Source organism: Setaria viridis, chromosome 4 (genome assembly GCF_005286985.2).
Source record: "Setaria viridis chromosome 4, Setaria_viridis_v4.0, whole genome shotgun sequence".
NCBI lineage: Eukaryota > Viridiplantae > Streptophyta > Magnoliopsida > Poales > Poaceae > Setaria > Setaria viridis.
The window spans coordinates 19221083-19238004 of record NC_048266.2 but is presented as its reverse complement, the minus strand read 5'-3'; positions in this window follow the sequence as shown (position 1 = coordinate 19238004).

Sequence of the window (16922 nt, the reverse complement as noted above, 5' to 3'; positions counted from 1 at the left end):
AGAATAGAGTCCATCTCACTATGGATAGCTTCTTTCCAATCATCTGCATCTGGAGATGCAAATGCCTCTGAAATAGTCTTAGGAGTATGATCTATGAGATAGATAGTGAAATCATCACCAAAGGACTTTGCAGTTCTTTGTCTCTTGCTCCTCTTAGGAGCTTCACTGTTAACCTCCTCATGAACTGGCTCAAGTGTTTGTTCAGCATGATCAGGAAGCACAATAGGTTCAAGAGTTGTCTCAGCAATCATATCAGAAGATAGTCTAGACATACTATGCAACTGTTTCATAGGAAATATATTCTCAAAGAAAGTAACATCACGAGACTCCATCAAGGTATTAACATGAACATCAGGCACCTCTGATTTAACCACTAAAAATCTATAGGCTATGCTGTGATGAGGATATACCAAAAAGACACAATCCACAGTTTTAGGTCCCAACTTACGTTTCTTGTTGATTGGCACACTAACTTTGGCCAAGCAACCCCAAGTGCGTAAGTATGAAAGAGATGGTTTTCTTCCAATCCATTCTTCATAGGGAGTTTTCTCCTTATTCTTCATGGGTACTTTATTCAGGATATGACATGAAGTCAATACAGCCTCCCCCCACCATGCCTTAGATAATCCACTGGTGTCTAACATGGTGTTCACCAAGTCAGTCAAAGTGCGATTCTTTTTTTCGGCAACCCCGTTTGATTGGGGCGAATAGGGAGGCGTCCTCTCATGTATAATACCATGTTCTTCACAGAACAAGTTGAAATCATTAGAGAAATACTCGCCACCATGATCAGACCTAATTCTCTTGATCTTTTTCTCAAGTTGATTCTCAACTTCAGCCTTATAGATTTTAAAGTAGTTAAGAGCCTCATCTTTCGTTTTCAATAAATATACATAGCAATATCTAGACGCATCATCTATTAAAGTCATGAAATATCTTTTTCCACCTTTGGTCAACACACCATTCATCTTGCATATATCAGAATGAATTAGTTGAAGTGGTGCCAAGTGTCTCTCCTCGGCTACCTTGTGAGGTTTTCGAGGTTGCTTAGATTGCACACAACTATGGCACTTAGAACCTTTGACAATGGAAAAATTCAAAATTAAACACAGGCTGGAAAGTGGAGACATAGAACCAAAATTCAGATGACATAAACGTGAATGCCAAACACTAGCATCACAAATATAGTTCACAGACTTATTGCAATAATCTGAAAGGGAAAAGCGGAACAAGCCTCCGCACTCATAGCCTTTACCAATAAATTGTCCACTCTTAGACACGACAATTTTATTAGACTCAACCACTACCTTAAAACCATCCCTACACAAAAGGGAGCCACTAACTAGATTCTTCCTGATAGAAGGGACATGCTGCACGTTCTTCAGTTGCACGATCTTTCCCAAAGTAAACTTCAGATCTACCGTACCAACACCATGAACAGAAGCATGTGACCCATTCCCCATTAGGACGGAGGAATCCCGAGCGAGCTGGTAAGATGAAAACAAGGAGGCATCAGCACACACATGAACATTACCACCAGTATCAAGCCACCAAGTATTAGTAGACTGAAACACTGAAAAACAGAAGGTAAATTACCATACCCACTATTTTCGTCTCCAGCGCTGGTCACCATGCTCACAGACTTCTGCTGTGGAGGTTTTCTCCTTTGCGGTTTGGGCACTTCTTTGCCCAATGGTCAGTAGAACCGCACACGAAGCATCCCTCGTTCTCCTTGTTCTTCTTCTTCTTGAAGGTAGTGGACTGCTTAGGCTTATTGTTCTTGCCCTTGCCCTTGCCACCATTGCCATTGTGATGTGATTGGTGCACCATATTGGCACTGGTCTGACCCTCAACAGCTTTAGATCGTCCATCTTTAGCCCGAGCTTTCTCTTCAACATCAAGAGACGCAATCAAGTCTGAAACAGAAATTTATGTCCTCTTGTGTTTGAGAGAAGTGGCGAAATCCCTCCAGGATGGAGGTAACTTGGCAATAATGCCCCCAGCCACAAACTTGTCGGACACGACAATCTTTAGCAGATCGAGTTCCTTCACCATGCACTATAATTCATGAGCCTGAGCGACTACAGATTTTCCATCAACCATCTTGTTGTCATGATACTACTCAATGATGTACAGTTCAGTGCCAGTATCTGAGCCACCGTAGTTGGCAGTCAGATCGTCCTACAACTCCTTTGCAACCATGTGATGAAGGTAACCATCCTGCAGATGTTCTGCAAGTGCACCAATCACAGCGCCCAAGAAGATTGTGTTGGCTTCCGAATATTCTTTCTCCTTTTCAGGAGAGAGAATCCCTTCCGGCTTGCCATTGGACACCCAGAACACCTTCATGGCAGTAAGCCACAGTGTGGCTTTCACCTGCCACCTCTTGAAGTGCACGCCAGCAAATGGTGCTGGCCTCAGTGCATCAAGAAATCCAGCCATAAAACTAAAGTGCCTACAATAAGGTTTTTGGATTGTTGGATATATAAGAACTTTTAGTTTTAATTTAATCTAGAAATAAATCATGAATACGATGAACAGATAGTAGATTAAACTAGACATGTCTACGCAAGATCTAGACAAGTCTACCATTGCAAATAGAATCACACATTCTACCATACTATCCAGCGCTATCAGACTGCAACAGATCATAATAGCTAGTATGGAAGACATAATTTGAGATAAGAGATCGTACGTTTCTTTCTTGATGAAGACCGGCTCCTGGATGACTACTGGGTACAGCAGGCGACAATGATCAGCAGCCTGACATTTTTCGCGACGGCGAGTGACGCCCAAGTGACGAAGAGTTAGACGAGCTGTGGTGAAGGAGTCGATGAAGAACTTGACGAAGCGGAGGAAGCGATCGAGTAGTCGCGCAGAGCGCTTCCCAAAAACCTTATTCGCCCTCTCCCGGTGCACGATCGCTGAAGACGATGGTTCCGGAGACCTGCTCTCCCAATCGCCGGTGCACGCCAACAATCGGGATGGAGTAGACTACGGTGGCGGCGCAGCAGAGAGAGGAGGCAAAAACCCTAGCTCAAATACATCTGTTTTTGGTAGAGGCCGGTAGGTCGCATATATAGGAGAGCCCACGATTCTCACGTCGCGATCGTGATCTAAACCGGTTAGGATTCCATATATCTCGCTAACTTAAAGACCAAGTAACCAAAAAATAAAACGGCAAAAGGAAGCCGTGCCCCCGCAGGGCGAGGGGCCGGATTTCGGCGGACCATTCATGCAGGTGCCGCGCGCCCGCGCCTTTCGCCCCGCCCGGCCCGGCGAGGCGAGGCGTGGCGTGGCGAGCGAGCGCGCGCGTGTGTAGCTCTCCTTCTCTCCCCACACACATAGCTTGGAGGAGTAGAGACAACTTCCATATTTAAGTTGGTCATCCCTCCCCTCCACTAGCAATGTGGGACTAAAGAATTGCACCACTCCACCTCTTGCCCACATGGGCCTTTGAGATTTATTTGAAATTCTGAAATTACTATGGGCTAGGCCCATTATTTCAACAGTGCTTCTTGGCATTATGCTTAAGAAAAAATTAACTACAACTTGTAACAAAATAATATATGCAACATGTAAGAATGGAATTGGATAGTGCTACATATGGTCGTTCTCTGTTGCATAAAAGGCATGAATGAAAAAAATTGTAACGAATTTCTTCCTCTTAATGCAATGACACGCCGTTCTCTTGGGTGTTCGAGAAATAAGAAGAACGAAACTGTGTTTCAGAACTGTACATGGCTGAGCAAGTAATGATAACAAATTTTTACACCATTTAAGATCAAAGAACAAAAAGAAAGCAAACCCCACATAGGGGAGTTTTTTCTCAAAGTTTTCTATAATGTCCATGGAGGTTATGCTTAAATGTCACTTGAAATTCCAAATTCCCAGAAGTGGATTGAGTCAAGAGTGTATGTTGCAGAAAATTTATTTTATATCTATAATATCATATTATTCTTAAACTTTTTCCTGAAACGAGAGAAAGTGACTTCCAGATTGTTGAGCATATCATGCGGAAATATGTTATTTGTTCTTGGGATCATCAAACCATCACATTAACAAGAATTCAACAACTAATCACAAAACCAAGACTATCAATACAAAGTTTAACATGCAAAGAATGATATGATAATTTAGCAAACACCAAGCTGTTAGATGTATATGTACTGTTGGTATTTTTCTTTTTGGATTAGAGGTTTTTTTTATATATTTTCTCCTTCCTGTAATTGTATATATTTTGGCCTAGTGCCCCTATTATGTATACAAGTACTATTAATAACATGGTATCAGAGCTAAACTAGGTTTAGGTTTAGGTTTCGTTTCAATCTCCTATTCCTGTTCCAAAAGCACATTGCATTTGCGTGCTATCCATCCACCATTGTTGCCTTTTCCATCGATTGAATTGATTTTACCTTGTCAATTCAATCCTGTTAACAATTTTGCTGCTGCCGATTCGGTTTTTGCGGTCGTCAACTTGTTCTGTCGTTGCCCGCTCGTCGTCGCTGGCCTCGTTGCCCGCTGGTCGCTGTCGGCCCAGCCCCGCTCATCAGTGCTGGCCCCACCGTCTGCTCGTCGCTGCCGGCCCCACTGCCCGCTCGTCGCTGTCCGCTTGTCACCGCCAGCCCCGCCGCCCGCTTGTCGCTGCCGGTTTGTCCGCCCGCTTGATCTGCTACTGAGCGGGCGTGCTGCTGGAACACAGAGGCCTCCCTCATGGTTGGTTGCCTTTGTTGCCTGGTCCTCACGTGAAGGGATAAGGCAGCTATAAAAAAAAGGAAAAGAAAAAACTGCTTGCGCTGCTGCTCTACTTGCGCTCTCGCCGTCGCTATGGCTCCTTCTTCGGCTACTTCGTCTGGTGGTGTCCTAGTGTTACGTTGTCCGGTGCTGTTCAATGGCACAACTATCGAGATTGGGTTCCTCGTCTAGGGATTCATATGCGTGGTCTTCATCTTTGGGAGTTTCTGATTGGCGAGTTGCCTTGCCCACCTCATCCCACTGCTTCTACATACCCGGTGATTCCTGAGAAGCCTGTGATTCTAGAGAAGGCTATGGCTGAAGAGAAGGATCAGTTGCTTGTTGCTTATGATGCGGACGTGGTGAAGCTGCTTGCTGATTATGATGATGGTCTTGCATCGTATGAGTCTCAGTTTACTGCATACATGACATGGGTTGATGAGGATGCTCGAGCTGCTTCTATTCTTGTTGCTAGCATGGATGATCGGTTTTCGGCTGATATTGTGGAGCTTGATTTTGCACATCTCATGTGGGCCTTTCTTCGTAAGCGCTATGAGCCCACTAGTCAGTCTACCTTTCTTGCAGCCATTCGTCAGGAGCAGCTTGTTCGACAGGGTGATGGTACGGTTGGTAACTTCCATGCTCAGATTTCTGCTATTTGGCGCCAGATTGACACTCTTGGTCCTTAGTTGTCACCTAGCACTTGTTGGTCCTGCCTGGGTCAGCAGCACGCCCTTGAGCTTCGCCACACTTATGACTTCTTAACGCGTCTTCAGGATGAGTTTAATCCACTTCGTGCACAACTACTTGCTCGACATCCTTGTGTCTCTCTGATGGAGGCTCTTGCTGCTGTTCGTAATGAGGAGACTCGCCTTCTTACTGCTGGATTGTTGTTGTACTCTTCAGTTTTGGCTGCTAGCTCCTCCACTTGACCTACTGTTCCTCCACCTATGGTGCCTTCTTCTGAGAGTAGAGGGGGTGGAGGTCTTAAATGTGACTGGTGTGGCAAGGATAACCATGTGGAGGTGTATTGTTACAGGAAGAAGAAGGCTCAGTCTTGTCAGGCTCAGTCTCGCCGAGGTGGTCGTTCTTCACAGGGTACTAGTGGTACTGGTGGTTCTGGTTTTGGAGGTCCTCAGAGGAGTTCTGCTAGTTCTGAGACATAGGAGATCATCAGGTTGCTCAGTCACCTTGTCTCCTCTATGCCACCAGGAGCTGCGGGTTCTGTGACTCAGCCTTTTGCACCTACCAGGTTTTGCTGCTGCTTCTCAGTCTTCCACTCTGGGACCACCTTCCACGTCTACTCCAGGTATTTGCCCATGGATTCTTGATTCTGGTGCTTCATTTCATATGACTCCTTATTGCACCTGTCTTTCTTCCATACGTTCTCCATCTGGTTCTCCCACTGTTCATACAGCCGATGGTTCTTCTCTTCCTGTTGTAGGACATGGTACTCTCTTATCTGACTCCTTTCATGTCCCTGATGTTTCTTATGTTCCCGATCTAACCATGCAGCTCATGTCTGCTAGCCAGCTCACTAATCATGACTATCGTGTTATTTTTGATCCTGATTTTTGTTATGTTCAGGATCATCGCACGGGTCAGCTGGTTGGTACTGGCCCTCGTCGTCGTGATTCCCAGCGGCTTTGGGAGCTTGACTGGCTTCGTCTTCTTCCGCTACGCCCGTCAGTCTAGTTGGCTCCGCTTTGGCTGCTTCGTCGACCTAGTCATTTGATTAGTGGCATCATCGCTTGGGTCATCTATGTGGCTCTCGTCTATCTAGTTTGATTCATCGTGATCTTTTAGGGTTGGTTTCAGGTCATGAGTCTTTAGCTCAGTGTCAGGGTTGTAGGTTGGGCATGCAGATTCAGCTTCCCTATCATTCTAGTGAGTCTGTGTCACAGCGTCCTTTTGATCTTATTCATTCGGATGTCTGGGGTCCTGCTCCTTTTGTCTCTAAAGGGGGCTATAGATACTATATTATATTCATAGATGATTTTTCTCATCATACATGGATTTATTTTATGAAACATCGTAGTGAGACCTTATCTATCTACAAGACTTTTACTGCCATGATTCACACTCATTTTGACACCTCTATTCATGTTTTTCGTGCTGATTCTATAGGAGAGTATCTTTCTATAGCTCTTAGTCAGGTTCTCTCTGAGCAAGGCACTCTTGCTCAGTTTTCTTGTCCTAGTGCCTATGCTCAGAATGGTGTGGCCGAGCGGAAGCATCATCATCTTCTTGAGACTGCTCATGCTCTTATACTCGCTTCTTTTGTTCCGCCTCATTTTTGGGTTGAGGCTGTGTCTACAGCCACTTATTTGACTAACATTCAACCTTCTTCCGCTCTTCATGGTGAGATTCCTTTTGAGCGTCTTACGACTAAGACGCCTGACTATTCCAGTCTTCATCTCTTTGGCTATTGTGTTATGTGCTTCTTGCACCACGTGAGCGTATTAAGTTGACTGCTCAGGCTACTGAGTGTGTTTTTCTCGGCTATAGTTCTGAGCATGAGGGATATCGTTGTTGGGATCCGGTTGGTCGTAGGATGAGGATTTCTTAGGATGTTGTATTTGATGAACCTCGTCCTTTCTATCCTCATCCTTCTTTTGATGTTTCCCCTCATCCTTCTTTTGATGTTTCCCCTGCATCTTTGGTTGATCCATTATCCTTCTTGATATTACCTGATACTTCTATTGCTATCAGACCTTTATCATGGGAGGTACCTCCTCCAGTGGCTCCCCCTGTAGTCTTCTTGCCTGTCCATCGTGCTGATGTGCTCTCTTCGGAGCCTACTTGTTTGGAGTGTCCTACTGTGGCTGCTGATTTTTTTGTCAAGCCACCAATGACACATGTCTATACTCGTCGTGTTCGGACTTCTTCTGATGTGCCATCTTCTTCTGATAAGCCATCTTCTCCTATTGAGGCCTCTCTTTTAAAGGATTCATCTCCTGAGTAGTTTCTTCATCGTAGTCATCATCTTCGTAGACGTCCTGATTATTCTTCTTCTTCTTATGCTGCTACTGTTCTTTTGGAGCCAGCATCTTATCGTGATGCTCTTCCTCATCAAGAATGGCAGCATGCTATGGCTGAGGAGATTGCAGCTATTGAGGGCACTCACATGTGGGATCTTGTTCCTCGTGCTGCACATGTGCGCCCTATTACATGTAAGTGGGTTTATAAGGTGAAGACCCGCTCTGATGCTTCTCTTGAGCACTATAAGGCTCGTCTTGTTGCTCATGGTTTTCAGCAGGAGCATGGTCGAGACTATGATGAGACTTTTGCTCCTGTTGCTCACATGACCACTGTTCACACTCTTCTTGCTGTGGCCTCTATTCGTGAGTGGTCCATCTCTCAACTTGATGTCAAGAATGCCTTTCTTAATGGTGAGCTGCGTGAGGTCTATATGCAGCCACCGCCTGAGTATTCTGTTCCTGAGGGTATGGTTTGTCGTTTTCATTGCTCGCTTTATGGCCTCAAACAGGCTCCTCGTGCCTAGTTTCAGCGTTTTGCATCTGTGGTCACTGCTGCTAGTTTTTCTGCTAGTACTCATGATCCTGCGCTTTTTGTCCATACTTCACCACATGGTCGGACTCTTCTCCTTCTTTATGTCGATGATATGATCATTACTGGAGATGATCCTCAGTATATCAACTTTGTCGAGGCCCATCTTAGTGAGCAGTGTTTTTACATCTGATCTTGGTTCTCTTTGTTTCTTTCTTGGGATTGAGGTTTCTTCCACATCTGAGGGCTTCTATCTGTCTCAAGAAAAGTATATTCAAAATCTTCTTGATCGTGCTTCTCTTACTTATCATCGTACTGTTGAGATTCCCATGGAACTTAATGTTCATCTTTGAGCCACTGATGGTGAGCCTCTTGAGGATCCCACTCCTTATCGTCAATTGTTGGGAGTCTTGTTTATCTTGGTGTTACTCGTCCTGATATCTCCTATGCTGTGCATATCTTGAGTTAGTTTGTGAAAGGATCTAGAGTGTCGACTAGAGGGGGAGGGGTGAATAGTCGAATCTGAAAGTTTGACACTTAAAATAAACTTGTTTAAAAAGTTCCGGAGATTTCCGGAGATTGTTCTGGAAATTTCCGGACATCCGGAAATTTTCGGAGAAATCTCCGGAGAAATCCAGACTTCTCCGAAAAACAACTACACCCCCTAGCAAAACATGCTGGAAATTAGATCAATGAATATAGGTGAAGCAACATGTTATTATAGGACTATTAAGTAAGATAGAACAACTCCAAGCACACTAGAAATGTAGATCGGGTGCAAACCCTAGAAATGAGTTCTAAGCAAGAATGTGAATGAACTTAAAAGCAATAAGCAAGAATGACACAAGGATTTATTTCCGGAGTTCAGCTTCATACCGCGAAGCCTACGTCTCCGTTGAGGACCCACAAAGGGTGGACTTATATCACCAAGTCACTTTCCTCCCTCTAGTGACCACAAAGATCGACCTAGAGTTACTTACTCAATCGTAGGGGTAATACAAACTTCCCGGGGCAGCTACAAGCTTGGATGCTCGTTCGGGCAATGCCTAGCCGGCTTGGAGCTTGAAGCTCCAAGAGTAACAAACACGAATTGCCGGCTTGACAAAGAACGAAGGTGCTCAAGAGATGGAGTTGCAGCTCACTAGCACAATCCCTTGCTCACTCACCAATCTCTCCTCAAATCCCCAACAAATCTCACAAGAAAGTCAAAGGGAGCAAAGAGAGGAGCTCTAGAGTGTTTCTGCAACTAGGAATAGTAGAGAGGCAAGAGAGGGTGCAGGGAAGAGGGTGAGGGGTATTTATACCCCTTCACACCTAAACTATCCGTTATAAAAAGATTCCAGAAATTTCTAGAACTTTTTTCGGAGATTTCCGAAAGCTCCAGAATTTTCTGGAAAAACTTCCGGAAATATCCGGACCTCCGGACTTTTCCCAAAAAACTTCTGGACCTTCAGAGACTCTCCGGAAACTCTCCATATCTGGAATATTCCAGAAAAACTTCCACAAAAATCCTGAAGTCTCTGGTTAACACTTCTAATTATCCCCAAGTGATGTGCTGGTGCAAATGGTGTCTCTAATAGGTTTTGTTAGGTTATCTTGAGAACCTTTTTCATCATCAAGACTAGAGATTACGCATCCCTCTTGATAGTGCGACTTTCCTATACTCAAATTCAAACCGAGAATAAAGTTTAAATCGCTAAACATGCCGCTCATCGTTTCATTTCCTTTTGAGGGATCCATCACAAGTGCGACATCAATTTGAACCTGCTCATGCACTTGAAACTTTGTTAGTTACTTAAGCTTTTGTCATTAAATCACCAAAACCTACTTAGGAGGCCAAGATACTCTTCAATCTCCCTCCTTTTGGTGATTGATGGAAACAAGCTTAAGTTGTACAAGATATGGAGGGATGTATCAATAAAGAGTTGAAAAGCAATATCATGTGCAACTCCCCCTTAATGTGTGCCTAGAATTTGAAATTCATCACATGACTTGAGTCATTTGGCACAAAAAGGTGAATTGAGGAGATGCACATGTATCGTATCAACAGTGGGGTGTAAACAAACGTGTGTGACAACTATATGTGGTGCATATGACAGTCATGCACTTCAACAAATAAATAAAAAGAATTTATGACACAGGGTCCGGAGATTTCCGGAAAAATCTCCGGAGATTTCCAGAAGTCCGGAAGTTTCCGGAGATGGGTCCGGATTTCTCCGGACATCTCTGTCAACAACACAAACAATCATCATCACAAGTCACACTATCACAAGTAAACCTTAGATATTTTTTTAAAAAAAAACATGTCTAAGAACGATTACACCCAACCAAAGGTTCACGCTCACATAGTATTTCACAAATGAAGTCGTACACCAAAGAAAGATACATCCATCGTCCTCCCACAAATCACTCCCCCTTTGGCATCAAGCACCAAAAAGGAAGTGAAGAACACTGAGATCTACTCCTCATCGTCATCATAGTCCTCATCCTTATCCTCCTCGTTGTCCCCTTCTTCTTCCTCATCCGGAGATGGTGCGCGTGTGGTGCGTTGAGGACGAGTAGCTCCACCGGCTCATGGTGGAGGTGAAGGAACAGAAGTAGCAAGATCAGCCTCATCCATGGCATCCCATTCCGCAAATGGATCATCGAACTCAGGTAGCTCATGATAGGTCTCGACAATAGGTAAACCTATGGCTTCCTTGAGATCAAGAATGTCCCGCCGGTTCGCATTAACTTCATGAGTCATGGTCTTGCACATAGAGAAGAGACTTTTGAGGACCCTTTTAATTAGTGAAGTCCGAGAGCCCCGTGGTGGAAGGTGCGAACGAGCATGAGTCCTTGGCTCATCATCATGATCATCCCGAGGAGCCCTGCTAGAAGATCCAACCATGCGCCGAGATGTAATTGAGGGAATGGGCTTGTTGTCATCCCTTGGATGGACATGAAGTGGCTTGTGAGCACAATCTTTGGGGTATGTGACCTTTGTAACTTGCTCGATCATATACATTATATATGGCGCATAAGGAAGGTGCTTCCTAGCATTAGTCATGGCACGCCGGAGTTCATTCCAAATAAAATCAAAGATAGCAAGAGGGCAACCTCTTGAATCCATCCGAAGCAAGAGATTTTCGGCATAATAGTTGAGAGCTATGGCATCTGCACCCTTAGGATCAATGGTGTGCCGGAAGAAAGAGTTGAGCACATAGTAATAGGGAATGAGGTTGTTTGCCTTTTCTCCAACTGCCAAGATAGGATTATAGAACATAAAGGCCACATCATTTGATTTAACTTGATTCTCAACATGAATTGGGTCCCTCTCCTCATCCTTGCTCCCAAGCCCCAAAATCATAGAGAAGGTCATGTAATCCACACAAAAATGCTCCCCCTCAGTTGTCCAATGAATGGAGTTTGAGCTGGTCTCAAATTAATATGTACTGAGGAACTATCCAAGAATCTCAGCATTCTAATGATATTGAAAGTCCATCAACTTATAAAGTCCAAACTCTTTGCATTTCTTGATGATCTTTCTAAAAGTGGCATTGTTCTCGTTCTCAGAGAATTCCCAGTCAACATATTCACTGGAACAATGGGAGGCTTGTTTGGCTTGTGAAGGATGACAGAGCTATAGAAGTCCATATGAAATTCATTCCAAAAGTGGCTATCAATTCCTTCCATTTGTTGGTACCTAAAAGGATCATAGCTTCTCTCTTTCTTTACGGCCATGGATTGATTGTGATAGTTCTTGGTCAACCATGGAGTGTACCCAAGAGGATGCCTTGGAGCATGAAGCTTGGGACATATAGACTCGATCCTTTGATCCCTATGATAAGGCACCTCAAGATGATCGGAAGTATTGGGACAAACCTCATGAGCTAAGCCTCGGTTCCTTTTAATGATTTTTGGCGGCACCGGCATAGATTGCATGACATATGGACCCTCATGCCCATGTGAGGATTGGTGAGAGGAGGTTTCAACTGGTTCTTTGCCTTTCCTCCTATGCTGCATCACATACTACTCTTCCTAAGGAGACTCCTCCTCCTCACTCATCTCCACATCTTTCTCTTCCTTCTCACTCATTACCCGTGGAGGATTAGGATCGTGCCTTGCCTTTGTCGTTCTTTGAGTGGCGCTAGTGGAAGAATTCCTTTGCCTACCCATCTGAATGAAATAGGATGACAGAAGGAATAAGCAAGGAGCAATGAAAGATTAATCAAATACTCGAAGTATTAGGGGTTCCACAGGGAGGTCCAGAGATTTCCGAAAAAAAGTCCAGAGATTTCCGAAGACGTTCGGAGATTTCTAGGGATGTCCGAAAGTTTTCGGAACTCTCGGTGGAAACCCTAATTTCTCCTATTCGACAAATCCTTTAATGGTTTGAGGTGAAACTTTAGATTTAGAGCCTATGCAGGTTATAGACTACTTCTATCTAATTGAAAACCTAGGAAACCATCCACATTGAGAGATTGGGCGAGCTCAAGATTTGGTACCTTAGGGGTGGGAAGAAAGAGTGTTCAAAACTGAAATCCAAGACCACCACTTGATTCCCCTTTGCAAATGTGGTCCTCCTTGATGATTGAAACGAAGTTTGGCTGGTGGAAACTCAAAATCGCCGTGGGGGCAAAGATTTGAGAGAAAGGGGAGAGGGAGAGGCAGTAAAAAGGTGAATGAGAGTAACTGAACGGTTCCCCCCCACCGGTAAAAGGATATACCCTTGAAGTTCCAGAAGTTTCCGGAAAAATTTCCGGAAAATTCCAGAAGTCTGGATATTTCCAAAAAAAGTTCTAGAGATTTCCGGAAATTTCCGGAGATGTCCGAAAATTTCCGCTCCCCCTGGCGATCAGCCACTAGATTTGAGAGGAATTTAATTTGGGATAGATTTGGATGACTATAGCTTGAAAAACTATGTGAGCATGACTAGATTTATCACTTAAGATCAACCAACAAGCAATCAATGAGAACTATGATCCAAGTGATATATCTAAAGTAAAGCTAAATATTTTAAGAGTAAAATCACACTTCATATATATATATATTTTATTAAAGTTTTTTTTTTTTATTTTGAACACATCTATCTTAGATCACCCAAATATGCACATGATTTCAAGCTATGTTACGAGAATCCAAAATATTTAGTTCACTCCTCAAGGCACAAAACCTTTGCTCATCAAGAGGTTTTGTGAAGATATTGGCTAGTTGATTTTTGGTGCTCACATGACTAAGGGCGATATCTCCTTTGGCTTCATGATCTCTTAGGAAATGGTGTCTTATGTCAATGTGCTTGGTTCGAGAGTGGTTCACGGGGTTGTTTGCTAGTTTTATGGCACTCTCAATGTCACATAGGAGAGGTATTTTGTTGAACTCACAACCAAAGTCTCTCAATGTAAACCTCATCCAAAGTAGTTGGGCACAACAAGCACCGGCCGCAACATACTCGACCTCGGCGGTGGATAGGGCAACAGAGTTTTGTTTCTTAGAATTCCAAGACACCAAGGACCTACCAAGAAATTGACAAGTTCCGGATGTACTCTTTCTATCTACCTTGCAACCGGCATAATCCGAATCGGAATAGCTAAGTAGATTGAAAGTGGAGCCTTTAGGATACCATAAGCCAAGGTTAGGAGTGTGTACTAGATTATTAGAATTCTCTTAGCGGCCATAAGATGACATTCTTTAGGGTTAGCTTGAAACCTTGCACACATGCACACACTAAGCATGATATCGGGCCTAGATGCACAAAGATAAAGCAATGAGCCTATCATGGATCGATATACCTTTTGATCCACACTCTTACCATCTTCATTTAGATCAAGATGTCCATTGGTTGGCATAGGAGTCTTGATGGGCTTCGCATTCTCCATGTCAAACTTCTTGAGCATATCTTGTGTGTACTTGGTTTGACTTATGAAGGTGCCATCCTTGAATTGCTTGATTTGAAAACCTAGAAAGAACTTCAACTCTCCCATCATGGACATCTTGAACCTCTTGGTCATGATCCTACTAAACTCATCAACCCACATTTGATTAGTAGAACCAAATATTATGTCATCGACATATATTTGGCATACAAAGATATCGTTATCCTTTTTGCGAGTAAAGAGAGTAGGATCGGCTTTGCCTATCTCAAAGCCTTTCCTTAAGAGAAAATCCTTAAGGCATTCATACCATGCTCTTGGTGCTTGTTTAAGCCCATAGAGCGCCTTATGGAGCTTGTAGACGTGGTTGGGCAAATTTGGATCTTCAAAGCCTAGTGGTTGCTCAACATATACAACTTCGGAGATTGGGCCATTCAAGAAAGAACTCTTGACATCCATTTGGTATAGCTTGAAGTCATGATGGGTGGCATAGGCTAATAGTTTGTGGATAGCTTCTAGTCTTGCCACCGCATAAGTTTCCCCAAAATCCAATCCCTCGACTTGAGTGAATCCTTGAGCAACCAACCTTGCCTTGTTTCTTGTAACCACGCCATTCTCATCTTGTTTGTTGCGAAACACCCACTTGGTTCCAATCACATTTTGCATGGGGCGTTCTACTAAGGACCAGACTTCATTCCTTGTGAAGTTGTTCAACTCCTCTTGCATGGCCATAACCCAATCCGAGTCCTCCAGCACCTCATCTACCTTAAGGCATTCCAAAGAGGAAACAAACGAGTAATGTTCACAAAAATTAGGTAAACGAGAATGAGTAGTTACCCGTCTTCAAATGCTTCCCAAGATATTATCAACGGGATGATCCCGTTGGATACTTTGATGAACTCTTGGATGAGGGTTGGAAGCTTGCGGTTGGATTAAATCCTCGTCGTTGGCTTGATGTTGATCACTTTCCTCAGAATTTTTGGAATTTTCCGGAGTGTGTCCAGAGATTTCCAGAACTTGTCCGGAGATTTCTGGATCTCCGAAAATTTCCGCAACATGTTCCGGAGATCTCCAAAATTCTGAGGTCCTCGAATTTGCAGCGGTATTTTGATTGATCTTCCTATCAATTGTGTCATCGACATCTTCCTTTTCTTGAGGTTTAACTTCCCGTATGGCTGTCTTATCAATAGCTCGTGATGGAAGTTCTTCTTTGCCTACAATATTGAGATCAATTTGCTCTACTTGAGAGCCGTTAATTTCATCAAACGTTACGTCATACACAACTTCAACACAGCTGGTGGTTTTGTTGAAGACTCGATAGCCGTGAGCGTTTGAGGCATAACCAAGAAGAAAACCTTCATCAACTTTAGGTGCAAACTTAGAGCTTTTAGGCTTCTTGTTGAGAATGAAGCACTTACTACCAAAAACTGTAAAGTAAGACACGTTAGGCTTTTTACCGGTGATGAGTTCATACGCGGTCTTGTGCAACATCTTGTGGAGATAGAGCTGGTTGATAGCATGACATGCTGTGTTGACCGCTTCTGCCCAAAATTGATTCGAAGTCTTGTATTCATTAAGCATTATTCTTGCCGCATCGATGAGTGTTCTATTCTTCCTTTCCACAATCCCATTTTGTTGTGGAGTGTATGGGACGGAGAACTCATGACCAATGCCTTCCTTGTCAAGATACTCTTCAATGTTGGTGTTCTTGAACTCGGTGCCATTGTCGCTTCTTACTCTCTTGATCTTCACTTCATACTCATTTTGTGCTCTTGTTGCAAACTTCCTTAATATCCCATGAACTTCACCCTTGTCATGCAAGAAGAACACCCATGTATAGCGAGAGTAATCATCAATAATGACAAATCCATATTTGTTTCCCCCAATATTAATGTAAGCCACCGGACGAAAGATATCCATATGCAATAGCTCCAATGATTTTGTGGTGGTTAGGATGCTTTTGGATGGATGAGGGGCACCGACTTGCTTTCCGGCTTAACAAGCTCTACAAATTCTATTTTTCTCAAAATGAACATCTGTTAGTCATAAGGATGTGTTCCCCCTTTAGAAGCTTGTTGAGATTATTCATCCCAACATGACCTAGCCGGCGATGCCAAAGCCAACTCATGCTAGACTTTACTGTTAAGCATGTATCAAGTTGAGATTTATTAGAGGAGAAGTCCACTAGATAAAGCTTTCCCTTGAGTTCACCCTTAAAAGCAACAGAGTCATTGCTTCTTCTAAAGACGGTCACCCTCATTGGTGAACAAACAATTTAACCCATCTCACAAAGTTGTGACACGGATAAAAAGTTGTAGTCCAAAGATTCAACCAAATAGACATTAGAAATTCAATGCTCAATTGAGATTGCAACTTTACCTAGACCAACAACCGTTCCTTCACTATTGTCCCAAACACAATCTTCTCCCTTGGATTCTTCTTCATCTCACATGTGGAGAACATTTCCTTCTCGCCGGTCATATGATTGGTGCATCCACTATCGATCACCCATTTTGTCCCACCGGTGAGTAAGCCTACAAACAAGTTAGGCTTATGTTTTAGGTACCCAAATAGATTTGGGTCCTAGTGCGTTAGTTACAAGAACTTTGGGCACCCATACACTCCTCTTAATCAAAGTGTCCTTGGTGTGGTTCCCCACATACTTGGCAATCACTTTACCATTATGATCCCAAGTTAATACATAACCGGCATAAAATGTACTTTGTGATGCATATTGCTTGGGTTTCTTGACTTGCTAAGGTTGAAAAACCTTGGGGTTGTATGGCACAACACGGGGCTTCTCTTGCTTTTGTTGAGAATTGTTGA